This window comes from Heptranchias perlo, chromosome 20 (genome assembly GCF_035084215.1).
Source record: "Heptranchias perlo isolate sHepPer1 chromosome 20, sHepPer1.hap1, whole genome shotgun sequence".
In the NCBI taxonomy this organism is placed as follows: domain Eukaryota; kingdom Metazoa; phylum Chordata; class Chondrichthyes; order Hexanchiformes; family Hexanchidae; genus Heptranchias; species Heptranchias perlo.
The window spans coordinates 16399882-16417067 of record NC_090344.1 but is presented as its reverse complement, the minus strand read 5'-3'; the positions used below and the strand labels follow the sequence as shown (position 1 = coordinate 16417067).

Here is a 17186-nt window from a genome sequence, read left to right as displayed (position 1 = left end):
CTCCAAACATATTTTTAATTTAATTTCCCAAACTACCTTAGCGAACTTGCCACTGATAACTACTTAATTGGCTTTGTTTAAATTTAAGAGCCTAGTTTCGGAACTAACGACAGCACTCTCAACTCAATATGAAATTCTATCATATTATGATCATTGTTCGTCAGAGGATCATTTACTCTAAGATTAATAATTATCATAGAATCATAGAATGGACCATCTGGACCATCCGACCCATCAATCCCGTACCTGCCTTTTGTAAGACCAATCCGGTTAGTCCCATTCCCCGTGGCCCTGCATTTTCCCCTTCAAGTATTTATCAAACTCCTTTTTGAAAGCTGCGATTGAATCTGCTTCCAACACCCTTTCAGGCAGCGCATTCCAGATCATAACTGTTCGCTGAATAAAAAAGTTTTTCCTCATGTCGCCTTTGGTTCTTTTGCCAAACACCTCAAATCTGTGTCCTCTGGTTCCCGACCCTTCCGCCAATTAGAACAGCTTCTCTTGATTGATTTCATCTGAACCCTTCATGGCTTTGAAAACTTCTCTCAAATCTCCTCTGAACTTTCACTGCTCCAAGGAGAACAACCCCAGTACCGGGAAAATGCGGTCACTTCGTTCCACTTCATTCATTTTGGCATGGAACCGACCTTTGAACAGTGGCCAATTGACCCTGTTCCGGTGGTACTTTTTGGTGCAAAATGCCGATGCATTGGCCGGGAATCGAACCCGGGTCTCCCGCGTGGCAGGCGAGAATTCTACCCCTGAACCACCAATGCTTGTACCAATCATTCCTGCATGTGTCCATTTGGAATTCTATCTGAACGAACATGCCGTTTTCAGCTGCGATGACTGAGTGGTGAAAGAGTTGGGCTCAAAATTCCAAGGGGGTTTTCCTGCCTCGGTTTGAATTCTGCTGGTAGCGCGACCATTTACAGATCTCGTCAATGCTCAAACAGTTAATTAACCGTATTTACCTCTCTTTCAGCAGGAGAGATACAACAGCGTGGCCGGTGCTTTCAATTGGATGTTAAAACTTCTCTTGCAAGATTTCAAGACCCGAGAAGGAATCTGTAACTTAAATTCTGCTAGTTTGCTACACCTGACATTCATAAACTTTATTTTCTTTGCATTCATCACATAAGAACATAAGAAATAAGAGCAGGAGTAGGCTAATCGGCCCCTCGAGCCTGCTCCGCAATTCAATCAGATCATGGCTGATCTGATCCGAACTGCAAATCTAAAGAACACAAGAAGTAGGAGCAGGACCCAGCCACTCAGCCCCTGGGCCCGCTCTATCTCTCCCTGTCTTTAGCTTTTCTCTCTCTGTGCTGTCCCCAATGGACTTCTCAGGCTTCCTTGAACGGGGAAGGCTGATCTAACCTGCAACACTAGCAGAGAAGGGTGAAGAAATAAAAGAATGAGACGGTAGGAAAAGTAAAGGGGCAATCCAGCTGATGCAACCAATGTCGACACATTAATGTCTCTTCGCACTCAGAGTGAAACAAAACACTAATTTGATTAAAGTATACCTATGGTAGAGTGTATGTTATCACGATGCGGAGAAATTTACTTGCGAGCATTGGTGCTTGAGGGGTAGAATTCTCGCTTGCAGTAATTCTATTCCTGTAAAACTAGTTCCTGAAGTGTCGGATGGAAAGTATCCTGGCTGAGCGGTCTAAGGCGCTGGTTTAAAGCTCCAGTTAAATCCCACGATTTGTAAATGGATGAAAATCATAGTTTTCGTCTCCAAAACCACAGCCTCCCTCCTGTAAACAAGTAATACTAAACATCTCATCTGCTATTGTAACAGCGTAGGCCGGAGGAACCACATGGCAATTCAAATAAGTAGATGCATTTTGGAACACACCAATTGTACCTTCAACTCCGGTCGAAATGTTCATAAGGAAAAGGATTGTTTGATCTAGATGAGACTCGAATTAAAAACCCCGGCATTTCCCTGGAATCTACGGCATAAAAAGACGGCGCACTGACCGATTGCACCACTGGAGCCCGGTCACTCTGATCACCTGTCCCACTCTGCTGGAAAGAATCTGAACATAAAATGTCCTTACCTGTGGAAACGTGTCCTGTCCCCGTGATGAAACTAATATCTGCACTTTCACTTTCAGCTGCTTTCACATCCTCTGCTCCATCGCATTACAATCGAGTTTTCTGTGAACAGGTCAAAATGAACATTGCCAAAAATGCTATCAGTGGTGAAATTTGAACCCAGAAACACCCCAGACATTGGATCCACGCACCTTTGACCACCAGCTCACGCTTCCATAAAACAGCACCACTGGTTAAAGGTCTGTTTAATGCTCAAATAAATGAATGAGAGCAAATTGACCGCATTTGCCGCGTGCTGGGATTGTTCCCTTGGAGCAGAGAAGGTTCAGAGGAGATTTGATAGAAGTTTTCAAAGTCATGAAGGGTTCAGATAAAGTAAATAAAGAGAAGCAGTTCCCATTGGCGGAAGAGTCGGAAACCAGAGGACACAGATTTAAGGTGATTGGCAAAAGAAGCAAAGGAGACATGAGGAAAAACCTTTTTACGCAACGAATAATTATAATCTCGAATGCGCTGCCTGAAAGGGTGGTGGAAGCAGATTCAATCGTGGCTTTTGAAAAGGAATTTGATAAATACTTCAAGGGGAAAAAATGCAGGGCTACCGGGAAAGGGCCTGACTGGATTGCTCTTACATAATGCCGGCACGGGTTCGATAGGTCGAATGGCCTCCTTCTGGACTGTGTCCATTCAATGATTCCACAATAATTATTATTTTACAAACAGTGAACAGCCCATCCCAAAAAGACGGTCCCGCTTTCAAGCAGAGAGACACTTAATCGCTGTGAAAACGCAATGACCTCGACGTGATTTGAACACGCATCCTTCTAATCTCGAATCAGACGCGCTACCGTTGCGCCACGAGGTCCACATCCAATAACTGGAGCCGTATCCATAAGAGGGAGATCAGTACCGACCGCCGCAGGGACTTCCAGAGGCGGAAGCAGCAACAGCAACAGTTCCGCTTTCTCATCGAGCCACTGCCCGGTCCCGGCCTGAGCCCTGTCTGGGAGCCGCCTGCCAGTCTCTCTTCACTGAACGAGATCATGAAAGGCTCCAGCAGCGCTGTCTCGGCGAATAGCAACAGTTCAAAACCGCATTCCAGATGCGACAACAAACCCATCAGTTTTCCACTGTTCCCCAGCTGCCGGAGTGAGAGTTTGCGACAGCAGAATTTATGGAGGACCGGAGAGAGTGAAACTTTATTTGGGCTTTCGTGGGAAATCCTGGATTTGAACCAGTGAAACTCCCTGAGCGGGAATCAGATCCAAAGATCAACTGGCAACAGAGCCGTGCAGCCAATGTAAAATTTCGCTGTCACGCAGCCGATCAGCCAACCTTCCAGAACACAATATCCGTCCATTCTCGCTTTCTTCTACAATATATGATGTACAGCGATATCAGATTCAGCACTTATTATTTCAAGTCAACAATATTATCCTCTCTTCACCAAATTCGTTTTGAATGTACGACTTGCTTTATAGTGATCAGTTTGCAGAATGAAGTGCTCTGAAGCTACATAAATGTGGAGACATTGGCTACGAACTCATCAGCTGGGTTATAACTTTACTTTTCCTACCGTCTCAGACTGCTGCTGTTGCTGGTTAGATCAGTTTTCACCATTCAAGGAAGCCTGAGAATTCTATCAATTGAATTATTTGTATAATAAATTGAACCCTTTAATTTATTATACAATTATTTTTTAAATTTATTCATAACAATTAAACACGTGAATTATTTATATAATAAATTATACACTTGAATTATTTATATAATAAATAAATCAATTGAATTATTTCGATAATAAATTAAACTAATGAATTATTTATATAATAAATTAAACTATTGAATTATTTATATAACAAACTATTGAGTTATTTTTATAATAAATTAAACATTTTAATTATTTTGATAATTAAACATTTGAAGTGTTTGTATAAAAAATAAAAACTTGAATAAATTATATAATAAATGAAGCAATTAAATTGTTTATACTATAAAGTAAACAATTGAATTATTTATATAATAAATTAAACATTTGTCTTTATATAATAAATTAAACAATTGAATTATTGATATGATAAAATATACTATTGAATTATTTATATATAAAATTAAAGGATTGAAATATTTATATAATAAATTAAACAATTGACTTATTCATATAATAAATTAATCAATTGAATTATTTAGATAACCAATTAAGCTATTGAATTATCTATATAATAAATTAAACACAAATTATCATAAAAGAAATTTAAAAATTGAATTTTTTATTAACAAATGAAAGACTTGTGTTCTTTATATAATAAATTAAACATTTGATTATATAACAAATTTTTTAATGAATTATTTATATGATAAATTAAACACGAAGTTTTTATGCAATCAATTAAACAATTTCATTATATAATACATTAAACAATTCAATTATTGATATATTAAGTTAAACTATTGAATTATTTATATAAGTTAAACAATTGAATTGTTTAGATAATAAATTAAACACATGAATTATTATATAATAAATTATACACATGAATAATTTATGTAAAAAATTAAACAATTGTCGACAAGAGACAGAATCAGTGACAGATACAGTGATGCAAGGAAATAAACAAAGAGTATAAATGCCAGGTTCTGCAATCTAGAAGAATTTAAATTGCTGATTGGGAGATATTCCTTCTCGTGTCTTGAAATCTTGAAAGAAAGCATTGGTCGCCCGCCACGGTGGAATGCCTCTCCTGCTTTGAAAAAGGTAAACGCGGTCAATTAGCTCTAGTTTATTCATTTGGACATTGAACAGATCGTAAAACAGTAACTCACCGAGTAGAATTCAAACCGGGGCAAGAAAAACCGAGTGGGGTGTGAGTCCAACGCTTCAAACACTGGGCCATTGCAGCTGCACAAAGCAGTTCTTGCACAGCTGTAGGTCAGACTGCGGAGGGTTATCACAGGGCCTCCGTCAGACGACATGTGCTTTCAAACAGGATTCCAAATGGACACATGCAGCAAATGGCCATACGAGGATTGGTGGCATTGGCGTTGAATTCTCGCCTGCTTATCATGCGACCCGGTTTTGATACCTGGCCAATGCAGGATCGTTTTACATTCTGCACCAATGAGGAACACGGGAACAGGAGTCGGCCATTTCGCCCATCGAGCCTGTTCTGCTATCAAGTCCACAAAAAAGCAGGACAAATAGAATCCGACCAATTGCCGCACCATCAGTCTGCTCTCAATCATCAGCAAAGTGATGGAAGGTGTCGTCGACAGTGCTATCAAGCGGCACGAACTCACCAATAAGCTATTAATCGATGCTCAGTTTGGGTTCCACTAGGACAAATAGGCTCCAGATCTCATGACAGCCTTGGTCCTACCATGGACAAAAGAGCTGAATTCCAGAGGTGAGGTGAAAGTGACTGCCTTGACAGCAAGGCAGCATTTGAACGAGTGTGACATCAAGGAGCCCGAGTAAATTTGAAGTCAATGGGAATCAGGGAGAAAACTCTCCAGTGGCTGGAGTCATACCGAGCACAAAGGAAGATGGCAGAGTTTGTTGGAGGCCAATCATCTCAGCCCCAGGACATTGCTGCAGGAGTTCCTCAGGGCAGTGTCCTTGGCCCAACCATCTTCAGCTGCTTCATCAATGAACTTCCCTCCATCATAACGTCAGAAATGGGGATGTTCGCTGATGATTGCACAGTGTTCAGTTCCATTCGCAACCCCTCAGAAAATGAAGCAGTCCGAGCCTGTATGCAGCAAGACCTGGACAACATCCAGGCTTGGGCTCATAAGTGGCAAGTAACATTCGCGCCAGACAAGTGCCAGTCAAGAGACTTTCTAACCACCTCGCCTTGACTTTCAACGACATTACCATCGCAGAATCACTCAAATCAACATCCTGGGGGTGACAACGGATCAGAAACTTAACTGGACCAACCACATAAATACTCTGGCGACAAGAGCAGGTCAGCGGCTGGGTATTCTGTGGCGAGTGAATCACCTCCTCATTCTCCAAAGCCTTTCCACCATCGACAAGGCATAAATCAGGAAGGTGATGGAATAATCTCCACTTGCCTGGATGGGTACAGCTCCAACAACGCTCAAGAAGCTCGACACCATCCAAGACAAAGCAGCCCGCTTGATTGGCACCCCATCCTCCACAATAAACATTCACTCCCTTCACCACCGGTGCACAGTGGCTGCAGTGTGTACCATCCACAGGGTGGACTGCAGCAACTCGCCAAGGCTTCTTCAACAGCACCTCCCAAACCCACGACCTCTACCACCTAGAAGGAAAAGAGCAGCAGGCACATGGGAACAAAACCGGCTGCACGTTCCTCTGCAATTCACACCCCGTCCCGACTTGGAAATATATCGCCGTTCCCTCGTCGTCACTGGGTAAAAATCCTGGAACTCCCAACCTAACAGCACTGTGGGAGAACCTTCACCACACGGACTTCAGCAGTTGAAGAAGACGGCTCACGACCACCTTCTCAAGGGCAGTAAGGGATGGACAATAAATGCTGGCCTTGCCAGCGACGCCCACATTCCATGAATATTTTAAAAATGTCTGACCTGTGACCTAACTCCCTAGAACCGCCTCAGCCCCATATCTCTTCGTAACTTCGGTTAACAAAAACCTGTCAATCTAAGATTTAAAATTTACAATTGAGGTCGCTTCAACTGCCGTTTGCTGAACCGTGTTCCAAACTTCTACCAACCTTTGCGTGTAGAAGTGTTTCCTAACTTTATTCCTGAAAGTCCTGGCTCTAATTTTTACGCTATGTTCCCTCATCCTAGACTCCCCAACCAGCGGAAATAGTTTCTCTCTATCTACCCCTTCAGTTCCCCTTAATATCTTGAAACTTCGATCAAATCACCCCTTAATCTTCTGAATTCTAGGGAATGCAACATAGGAACAGGAATAGGCCATTCAGCCCCTCGTTCCTGCTCTGCCAATTGTTAAGATCATGGCTGATCTGTGATCTAATTCCATGTACCTGCCTATGGCCCATATCCCGTAACACCTTTGGTTGCCAAAAAGAAACTGTCCATTTCAGATTTAAATTTAGCAATTGAGCTAGTATTAATTGCCGTTCGCGGAAGAGAGTTCCAAACTTCTACAACCCTTTGTGTGTAGAAATGTTTTCTAATCTCACTCCTGAAAGGTCTGGCTCTAATTTTTAGACTGTGCCATCTACTCCTAGAATCCCCAATCAGTGGAAATAGTTTCTCTCTATCCACCCTATCTGTTCCCCTAATAAACTTCGATCAGATCACCCCTTAACCTTCGAAACTGTAGAGAATGCAACTCCAATTTGTGTAATCTCTCCTCGTAACTTAAACCTTGAATTCCGGGTATCATTCTCGTAAACCTACGCTGCACTGCCTCCAAGGTCAATATGTCCTTCCGAAGGTGCGGTGCCCAAAACTGCACACAGGACTCCAGGTGTGGTCTAACCAGGGTTTTGTACGGCTCTGGCATAACTTCTGCCTCCTTGTACTCTAGTCCTCTAGTTATAAAGGCCAGCATTCCATAAGCCTTCTTGATTATTTTCTGCACCTGGTCATGACACTTCAATGATCTATGTACCTGAACCCTTAAGTCCCTTTGGACATTCACTGTTTTTAACTTTTTTACCATTTAGAAAGGACCCTGTTCTATCCTTTTTTGATCCAAAGTGGATGACCTCACATTTGTCTACATTGAATTCCATTTGCCACAGTTTTGCCCATTCACCTAATCTATCAATATCGCTTTGTAATTTTATGTTTTCATCTACATTGCTTACAATGTCACCAATCTTTATGTCATCGGCAAACTTAGATATGAGACTTTCGATGCCTTCATCGAAGTCGTTAATGAATATTGTAAATAATTGAGGCCCTAAGACAGATCCCTGCGGGACGCCACTGGTCACATCCTGCCAATGTGAGTACCTACCCATCCCTACTCTCTGTCGCCTTTCGCTCAGCCAACTTTCTAACCAAGTCCGTACTTTTCCTTCGATTCCATGGGCTTCTATCTTCGCTAACAATCTCTGATGTGGGACCTTATCAAATGCCTTCTGGAAGTCCATATGAATAACATCCATTGACATTCCCTTGTCCACTACTTTAGTCACCTCTTCAAAAAATTCAATCAGGTTTGTCAAGCACGACCTACCTTTCACAAATCCATGCTGGCTCTCTCTGATTAACTGTAAATTCTCGAGGTGTTCAGTCACCCTATACTTAATTATAGACTCCAGCATTTTCCACACAACAACCCGAGTTTGTGTAATCTCTCCTCATAATTTAGCGCTGGGAATCCAGATACCATTCTGGTAAATCTATGCTTCACTCCCCCCAAGGCCAATATATCACTCCTAAGGTGCGGTGCTCAGAACTGATCACAGGACTCCAGGTTTGGTCCAACCAGGAACTTTGTATAGCTGAAGCATGACTTCTAACCCCTTGTATTCTAACCCTCCTGATGTAAAGGCCAACATTCTATTTGACGATTTGATTATTTCCTGTACCTGTCCATGACAGTTCAATGATGTATGTACATAGACCCCGAAGTCCCTTTGGACCTCAAGAGTTTCGAGCAATTCACCATTTATAAAGTATTCTGATGGAACATTTTTAGGTCCAAAGTGGACGGCCTCACACGTGCCTACATTGAAATCAATTTGCCACAGTTTTGCCCATTCACTTAATCGAGTAATATCGCTCCGTAATCTTATTCTTCCACCGACACTGCTGACAATTCTGTCATCGGCAAACTTGGACATGTGATTCTCGATCCCGTCATCTCATATCAATCAGACCGGTCAAACTGGGGTAAATTCACATTCAGCTTCAATCTCCACATCATCTTGAGACATTTTATTTACTCCGTGTGTGTTGCGCTTTGGAAACTTCTGCACTTTGTCCTCTGGAGCTCAAATACAATTCAATTCGAACAACTGCAAAGATGTCAGAATCCAATTGGTGACTTCGAACACAGAAACAGTGAGATAAAAGGGCTCGTCCGGGAGTTGAACCCGGGACCTCTCGCACATTCACATCGTTGAAACACCCTCAGCGAGAATCATTCCACCGTCTTCAGCCGATTGGCCATCCTTTCAGACCTCGTCTGTCCATCCAATCTCGTTTTCTATTTCGATGTGCAGCAACATCAAGTTGCACACGATCTATTTCCAGTCACCAATATTAGTCTCTCTTTACCAAATTCGTTTCCAATGAACGACTTGTTTTATCAAATAAGACTTTTCAGAATTAGTTAATCTGAAGCAACATTGTCATCTGTCTCGGGATCGGCGTAGAATATAAGTTACCATCAGTGTACTTCACTATTAACGCTGTTTTCTTTCACTGTGATGGCGAAGAGACATAAATGTGGAGACATTAGCTCCGAATTTATCAGCTGGGTTGCACCATTACATTTCCTACCGTCTCGGTCTTTTTTTTCGTTAACTTTCCCTGCTGGTGTTGCAGGTTAGATCAGCCTTTACCGTTCCAGGATGCCTGAGAAGTCCATCAGGGGACAACACACAGAGACAAGAGACAGGGGGAGATAGAGAGATTCATGTAAATAAAGTAGAGTATAAATGGGTGGTTCTGCAAAGTAGCAGAATTTTAGTTGCAGATTGGGCAAGATTCTTTCTTGTGTATTTGAATTTTGCAAGAGTACATTGGGCACCCAATTAAAAGCGCCGGCCACGCTCGAGTATCTCTCATGCTCTGAGAGAGATAAATGAAGTGAGTTAGATCCAGTTCATTCATTTGAGCATTGAACGGATCTTTAAACAATAATTCAGCGAGCAGAAATCAAACCTGCGAAGGAAAACTCCATTTGATCTTGAATTTAACGCTTCAACCACTCGGCGATCGCAGCGGCACATGGCAGTACTTGCATGGCTGTGGATGCTACTTTAAACTGCCAGTTGCTTCAAACGATGCCCGATAGACCGGCGTAGTCTTGTAGCTTTCCCAGCAGCTTCATTTGATTCGGTGGGTCAAGTTTGGGAAATTTAATGATTTTCACCGGCAGCTTGTGGTAGTATATTACCTCATTTTCATTACCGGTAATGAACCACTGCAGCCACTGCAGAATTCGGTGCCACCCACAGCCGATCGGCCATCCTTTCAGACCTCTTCTATCCATCCAATCACGTTTTCTATTCTGATGTCGAGAAATGTCGAGTTGCACACGAACTATTTCCTCCGTTCTCTTTCGCAAACATATCACTGAACAAAACTTCACAAGTCACTCAGGAAAAATAATTCAGTTCAAAATCATTAGCTTCCGAAGGACCTGCGAGGACAGACTGACCAAACCTGCGTTCAGTCGTGAAGGTTGTGGGTGTGTTGTGATCCTAAGGGACAGATACAGGCCTGCGACACAGAGCGAAGGCAGGAACTCAGAAATGTGGCCATAAATGGGCAGCCAGTCAGTCACAGTCATTGATTCTGACACACGGCCCGGTCGTTGTTCAGTCAGTCGGGGAGTGAGGCCTGCAGCCAGCAAACAAAAAGCCTGGCCTGAGAATAAGGCAGAGACCCAATCAGACGGATAGACAGACAGACATCTGACTCAACGTCAAAACGCAGCGTGATCGAATCACGTTGCGGTGATATCATTTTCACAGTCGCTCACGGTCCTGCCCACAGGTTTTATAGCGGGGCAGTGTTTTATGGATGGGCTGTTCATTGTTAGTAAAATAATATTGGTCGGAATTTAATTTGTTACATTAAAGTGCTCTTTGTTTGTTAATTTTGATCTACATCCTCGACAGTATATACAGAAACAAGTAACAATGTTTAAGGGATGTGGTCTATTCAATATTCGTTGCAAAACCCTGTCAGCCGGTGTAAAAATAAACACAAACTACCCAACACGCGGGTAAGCCAATAAAGCCAAAATATATGCATGGACGGTTAGCTCAGTTGGTTCGAATGTGGTGCTAATAACGCCAAGGTCGTGGGTTCGATCCCCGTACGGGCTATTGCAATATTTTGGTAACTTTTAAAAGTTTGGCAGGCTTTTGAAACAAGCGAATCCACACAAAATGTCATGAGGTCAATTTTTGGAGTAACATCCATTAATATGTTTTCTAATCTATCTTTTTGAGGTCCAAAGTGGACGGCCTCAAACTTGCTTACGTTGAAATCCATTTGCCGCAGTTTTGCCTATTCACCTCATCGAGTAATATCTCTCTGTAATCTCATTATTCCATCCACACTGCTTATAATTCTGTCTATCTTTGTGTCAACGGCAAACTTGAATATGTGGTTCTCCATCCCGTCATCTAATATCAATGAGACCGCCTAAATTGGGGTAAATTCACATTCAGCTTCAATCTCCACATCATCTTGAGACATTTTATTTACTCCGTGTGTGTTGCGCCTTGGAAACTTCTGCACTTTGTCCTCTGGAGCTCAAATATAATTCAATTCGAACAACTGCAAAGATGTCAGAATCCAATTGGTGACTTTTCACTAAAAAGCAGTGAGACAACAGGGCTCGTCCGGGATTTGAACCCGGGACCTCTCGCATATTCCATTGGAAAAACGCCCAAAGCGAGAATCAGACCCCGAGAAAGCTTGCGAGAAAGCCCTGCAGCCGGTCTAAAATTTCACCATAGTCTTCAGCCGATCGGCTATCCTTTCCAACCGCTTCTGTCCACCCAATCTCGTTTTCTATTCCTATTTGCAGCAATATCAAGTTGTACACTACCTATTTCCAGTCACCAATATTAGGTTCCTATTGCAATATTTTGGTAACTTTTAAAAGTTTGACAGACTTGAGAAACAAGCGAATCCACACAAAATGTCATGTGGTCAATTATTTGGAGTAACATCCATTAATATGTTTTCTGATCCATCATTTTGAGGTCCAAAGTGGACGGCCTCAAACTTGCTTACGTTGAAATCCATTTGCCGCAGTTTTGCCCATTCACTTAATCTAGTGATATCTCTCTGTCATCTCATTCTTCCATCCACACTGCTTATAATTCTGTCTATCTTTGTGTCATCGGCAAACTTGGATATGTGGTTCCCGATCCCGTCATCGAATATCAATGAGACCGCCTAAATTGGGGTAAATTCACATTTAGCTTCAATCTCCACATCATCTTGAGACATTTTATTTACTCCGTGTGTGTTGCGCCTTGGAAACTTCTGCACTTTGTCCTCTGGAGCTCAAATATAATTCAATTCGAACAACTGCAAAGATGTCAGAATCCAATTGGTGACTTTTCACTAAAAAGCAGTGAGACAACAGGGCTCGTCCGGGATTTGAACCCGGGACCTCTCGCATATTCCATTAGAAAAACGCCCAAAGCGAGAATCATACCCCTAGACCAACGAGCCGTTTGCTAGAAAGCCCTGCAGCCGGTCTAAAATTTCACCATAGTCTTCAGCCGATCGGCTATCCTTTCCAACCGCTTCTGTCCACCCAATCTCGTTTTCTATTCCTATTTGCAGCAATATCAAGTTGTACACTACCTATTTCCAGTCACCAATATTAGCCTCTCTACTAAATTCGTTTACAATGTACGACTTGTTTCTTCAAATAATACTTTTCAGAATTAGTTAATCTGAAGCTACATTGGCATCTGTCTCGGCATCGTCAGATTATACAAGCTACCATAAGTATATTTTACTCACATTGCTGTTTCCTTTCACTGTGAGGGCGAAGAGACAAAAATGTGGAGACATTAGCTACGAATTTATCAGCTGGGTTGCACCTTTACTTTTCCGACCGTCTCAATCTTTTTTTTCCTTCACCTTTCCCTGCTGGTGTTGCAGGTTCGATCAGCCTTTACCGTTCCAGGAAGCCTGAGAAGTCCATCAGGGGACAACATCGAGACAAGAGACAAGGAGAGATAGTGAGATTCATCTAAATAAAGTCGCTTATAAATGGGTGGTTCTGCAAAGTAGCAGAATTTTAGTTGCAGATTGGGCAAGATTCTTTCTTGTGTATTTGAATTTTGCAAGAGTACATTGGGCACCCAATTAAAAGCGCCGGCCACGTTCGAGTATCTCTCATGCTCTGAGAGAGATAAATGAAGTGAGTTAGATCCAGTTCATTCATTTGAGCATTGAACGGTAGATGCCACTTTAAACTGCCAGTTGCTTCAAACGATGCCCGATAGACCGGCGTTGTCTTGTAGCTTTCCCAGGAGCTTCATTTGATTCGGTGGGTCAAGTTTGGGAAATTGAATGATTTTCAGCGGCAGCTTGTGGTAGTATATTACCTCATTTTCATTACCGGTAATGAACCACTGCAGCCACTGCAGAATTCGGTGCCACCCACAGCCAATCGGCCATCCTTTCAGACCTCTTCTATCCATCCAATCACGTGTTCTATTCCGATGCAGAGAAATGTCGAGTTGCACACTAACTATTTCCTCCGTTCTCTTTCGCAAACATATCACTGAACAAAGCTTCACAAGTCACTCAGGAAAAATAATTCAGTTCAAAATCATTAGCTTCCGAAGGACCTGCGAGGACAGACTGACCAAACCTGCGTTCAGTCGTGAAGCTTGTGGGTGTGTTGTGATCCTGAGGGACAGAGACAGGCCTGCGACACAGAGCGATGGCAGGAACTCAGAAATGTGGCCATAAATGGGCAGACAGTCTGTCACAGTCATTGATTCTGACACACGACCCGGCAGTTGTTCAGTCAGTGGGGGAGCGAGGCCTGCAGCCAGCAAACAAAAAGCCTGGCCTGAGAATAAGGCAGAGACCCAATCAGACGGATAGACAGACAGACATCTGACTCAACGTCAAAACGCAGCGTGATCGAATCACGTTGCGGTGATATCATTTTCAAAGCAGCTCAGGGTCCTGCCCACAGGTTTTATAGCGGGGCAGTGTTTTATGGATGGGCTGTTCATTGTTAGTAAAATAATATTGATCGGAATTTAATTTATTACATTAAAGTGCTCTTTGTTTGTTAATTTTGATCTACATCCTCGACAGTATATACAGAAACAAGTAACAATGTTTAAGGGATGTGATTTATTCAATATTCGTTGTAAAACCCTGTCAGATGGTGTAAAAATAAACACAAACTACCCAACACGCGGGTAAGCCCATAAAGCTAAGATGTATACATGGCCGGTTAGCTCAGTTGGTTAGAGCGTGGTGCTAATAACGCCAAGGTCGCGGGATTGATCCTCGTACGGGCCATAAGGTTCCTATTGCAATATTTTGGTAACTTTTAAAAGTTCAGCAGACTTGAGAAACAAGCGAATCCACACAAAATGTCATGTGGTCAATTTTTTGGAGTAACATCCATTAATATGTTTTCAGATCTATCTTTTTGAGGTCCAAAGTGGACGGCCTCAAACTTGCTTACGTTGAAATCCATTTGCCGCAGTTTTGCCCATTCACTTAATCTCGTGATATCTCTCTGTAATCTCATTCTTCCATCCACACTGCTTATAATTCTGTCTGTCTTTGTGTCATCGGCAAACTTGGATATGTGGTTCTCCATCCCGTCATCTAATATCAATGAGACCGCCTAAATTGGGGTAAATTCACATTCAGCTTCAATCTCCACATCATCTTGAGACATTTTATTTACTCCGTGTGTGTTGCGCCTTGGAAACTTCTGCACTTTGTCCTCTGGAGCTCAAATATAATTCAATTCGAACAACTGCAAAGATGTCAGAATCCAATTGGTGACTTTTCACTAAAAAGCAGTGAGACAACAGGGCTCGTCCGGGATTTGAACCCGGGACCTCTCGCATATTCCATTAGAAAAACGCCCAAAGCGAGAATCATACCCCTAGACCAACGAGCCCCTTGCTAGAAAGCCCTGCAGCCGGTCTAAAATTTCACCATAGTCTTCAGCCGATCGGCTATCCTTTCCAACCGCTTCTGTCCACCCAATCTCGTTTTCTATTCCTATTTGCAGCAATATCAAGTTGTACACTACCTATTTCCAGTCACCAATATTAGCCTCTCTACTAAATTCGTTTACAATGTACGACTTGTTTCTTCAAATAATACTTTTCAGAATTAGTTAATCTGAAGCTACATTGGCATCTGTCTCGGCATCGTCAGAGTATACAAGCTACCATAAGTATATTTTACTCACATTGCTGTTTCCTTTCACTGTGAAGGCGAAGAGACAAAAATGTGGAGACATTAGCTACGAATTTATCAGCTGGGTTGCACCTTTACTTTTCCGACCGTCTCAATCTTTTTTTTCCTTCACCTTTCCCTGCTGGTGTTGCAGGTTCGATCAGCCTTTACCGTTCCAGGAAGCCTGAGAAGTCCATCAGGGGACAACATCGAGACAAGAGACAAGGAGAGATAGTGAGATTCATCTAAATAAAGTCGCTTATAAATGGGTGGTTCTGCAAAGTAGCAGAATTTTAGTTGCAGATTGGGCAAGATTCTTTCTTGTGTATTTGAATTTTGCAAGAGTACATTGGGCACCCAATTAAAAGCGCCGGCCACGTTCGAGTATCTCTCATGCTCTGAGAGAGATAAATGAAGTGAGTTAGATCCAGTTCATTCATTTGAGCATTGAACGGATCTTTAAACAATAATTCAGCGAGCAGAAATCAAACCTGCGAAGGAAAACTCCATTTGATCTTGAATTTAACGCTTCAACCACTCGGCGATCGCAGCGGTACGTGGCAGTACTTGCATGGCTGTAGATGCCACTTTAAACTGCCAGTTGCTTCAAACGATGCCCGATAGACCGGCGTTGTCTTGTAGCTTTCCCAGGAGCTTCATTTGATTCGGTGGGTCAAGTTTGGGAAATTGAATGATTTTCAGCGGCAGCTTGTGGTAGTATATTACCTCATTTTCATTACCGGTAATGAACCACTGCAGCCACTGCAGAATTCGGTGCCACCCACAGCCGATCGGCCATCCTTTCAGACCTCTTCTATCCATCCAATCACGTGTTCTATTCCGATGTAGAGAAATGTCGAGTTGCACACTAACTATTTCCTCCGTTCTCTTTCTCAAACATATCACTGAACAAAGCTTCACAAGTCACTCAGGAAAAATAATTCAGTTCAAAATCATTAGCTTCCGAAGGACCTGCGAGGACAGACTGACCAAACCTGCGTTCAGTCGTGAAGCTTGTGGGTGTGTTGTGATCCTAAGGGACAGAGACAGGCCTGCGACACAGAGCGAAGGCAGGAACACAGAAATGTGGCCATAAATGGGCAGACAGTCAGTCACAGTCATTGATTCTGACACACGGCCCGGTAGTTGTTCAGTCAGTCAGGTAATCATCGAATCATAGAATCTTACAGCACAGAAGGAGGCCATTCAGCCGTCGTGCCAGTGTCGGCTTTTTCGAAGACCTGTCCAAATTAGACCCACACCCCAGATTTTTCCAAATAATCATGCAAATGAATCCTCTTCAATTATGTCCAATTGCCTTTTGAATGATCCCATGGAATCGGCTTCCACCATCCTTTCAGGAAGTGCGTTCCTGATCTTAACAACCCTCTGTGTGAAAATAATTCTCCTGAAATCCCCTCTAGTTCTTGTGCCAATTATTTTAAAGCTGTGATCTCCGGTTACCGACCCAGTTGCCAGAGGAAACAGTTACTCCCTACTTGCTCTTTCAAAACCCCTCATTATTTTGAATACCTCTATTAGGTCTCCCGTTAACCATCTCTGCTGTGAGGAGAATAATCCCAGCTTCTCCAATCTCTCCATATAACTGAAGTCCCTCATCACTGGTATCATCCAGGTCAACCTGCTCTGAATCCTCTTCAATGCCTTTTCATCCTAAAGTGTGGTGCCCAGATCTGTACAATATACTTCAGCTGAGGCCGAAGAAATGATTTGTCAGGATTCGTATGATTTCCTTTTTTTTTTATATTCAATGCCCCTATTTACAAAGCGAAGTATCCCATACGCTTTCTTAACCACCTTATCAACTTGCCCAGTTTTCCGAATATGAACCCCCAGGTCCCTCTGCTCTTGCAATCCCCCACAAATTGTTCCATTCAGATTATACTGCCGCTCCATGGAATCTGTCACGTGACTTCCCATTTCACCAGTCTGCCAATGTCACCCTGAAGTCTGCGATTATCTTGCTCATTATTTACTACGTTGCCAACTTTTATATCATCCGCAAACTT

General features: G+C 42.6%; 5 non-coding genes across 5 annotated transcripts; 1 reads left to right on the top strand and 4 right to left on the bottom strand.

The window, feature by feature from the left end:
* Positions 1-705: 705 nt before the first annotated feature.
* On the bottom strand, positions 706-776 carry trnag-gcc (transfer RNA glycine (anticodon GCC)). Its single transcript has one exon. It is a non-coding gene; the product is annotated as a tRNA-Gly (tRNA).
* A 2087-nt stretch (positions 777-2863) lies between these two features.
* Positions 2864-2935, bottom strand: trnas-cga (transfer RNA serine (anticodon CGA)). Its single transcript has one exon. It is a non-coding gene; the product is annotated as a tRNA-Ser (tRNA).
* A 9407-nt stretch (positions 2936-12342) lies between these two features.
* trnap-ugg (transfer RNA proline (anticodon UGG)) lies at positions 12343-12432 on the bottom strand. The gene is given in 2 exon segments: positions 12343-12378; positions 12397-12432. It is a non-coding gene; the product is annotated as a tRNA-Pro (tRNA).
* Positions 12433-14182: 1750 nt separating this feature from the next.
* Positions 14183-14256, top strand: trnai-aau (transfer RNA isoleucine (anticodon AAU)). Its single transcript has one exon. It is a non-coding gene; the product is annotated as a tRNA-Ile (tRNA).
* A 526-nt stretch (positions 14257-14782) lies between these two features.
* trnap-ugg (transfer RNA proline (anticodon UGG)) lies at positions 14783-14872 on the bottom strand. The gene is given in 2 exon segments: positions 14783-14818; positions 14837-14872. It is a non-coding gene; the product is annotated as a tRNA-Pro (tRNA).
* Positions 14873-17186: the final 2314 nt, after the last annotated feature.